The sequence below is a fragment of the Oncorhynchus mykiss genome, chromosome 3 (assembly GCF_013265735.2).
Source record: "Oncorhynchus mykiss isolate Arlee chromosome 3, USDA_OmykA_1.1, whole genome shotgun sequence".
NCBI lineage: Eukaryota > Metazoa > Chordata > Actinopteri > Salmoniformes > Salmonidae > Oncorhynchus > Oncorhynchus mykiss.
The window spans coordinates 49,528,618-49,529,977 of NC_048567.1; positions in this window are offsets into that span (position 1 = coordinate 49,528,618).

Consider the following 1,360-nt stretch of genomic DNA (forward strand, 5'->3'; position numbering starts at 1 on the left):
TACCTTCTCATGCCTTTTGCACACAATGTATATATAGACTCCCCTTTTTTCTACTGTGTTATTGACTTGTTAATTGTTTACTCCATGTGTAACTCTGTGTTGTCTGTTCACACTGCTATGCCTTATCTTGGCCAGGTCGCAGTTGCAAATGAGAACTTGTTCTCAACTAGCCTACCTGGTTAAATAAAGGTGAAATAAAAAAAAAAAACATTATTTTTGGTTAGGCTGATCCAGTGGTTCTCAAACCTCTCCTCGGGGACCCCCAGCCGGTTCATGTATTTGATCTATTCCAGAACTAGCACACCTGATTCAAATGGTCAACTAACCATCAAGCCCTTGCTTGATTAGGTCAATCAAGTGAACTAGTTAAAGGCTAAAACAAAATTGTGAAACATCTGGGTGTCCCCGGGGAGAGGTTTGAGAACCACTGGGCTAACCTAACCAGTTAAAACTCCGGACCCAGCTGTAAAATGGTTTTATATGGGCTAGTCATACAAGTCATGTGTTTTTTTGACTAAACAACTAATGCGATTGGACAATAGAATTATCAGGGCATCTGTAATTAAAAAGTTACTCACATAGTATGTCATCACTATTGTGTTGATTAATTAATTCCAGTCAATAATTTTGGATTGAAAAGGTCGAGGTAGTTAAGCCACCTGAAATTTGAATATAAACAACATTTTATCACATTCCCATTTTTCTTAACACAAATAAATAGGCATTTTTTTAGGCTATAAATGCATAGCTTGGGCTATAAATACATGACATTACTGCTTCATTTCCCCTGGCCAGAGGGATCAGAGCTCTAGGCTACCTGCAGCTGTGGTGGTTATCAGTAAACTACAGTTGATCAGACTGAAGCACAGATTAATTGCGCGTGAGTTGACAATGATGAAAATCAGTCTAAACAACAATACTTGCTTTTGTGTCCATCTTTTTTTAACCGAATAAAAGTGTTGGGGCATCTACATTTTTTTGTTAGTATCTCGAAATTTCGATTTAGTATGTCGAATTTTTGACTTAAGTATCTCGACATTCTGAGATAGTATCTACACTTTATATTGTTTTTGGTGGTGGGAATGGGCTTCCATAGTTATTTGACCATGTCAAGGGGAAAAAATGTCTAAAAATAATGGTAAGTTACACACTAATAAACCTTAAATGGAAACTGGAATGAATGACGACTACTGAATGGCCATTGCAGGGCAAATCTAAATAAAATCAAACCCCAGAAAACTGTTGTGGGGATTTGAAAGTTGACGTAAGTAAAGGGTGGAGGGCAGCAGAGGAGTGTCACTAGTCAACACAGCCACAAATGGCTAAACCCCGTTTATTTCTACAATTTCTCTTCTTAAAA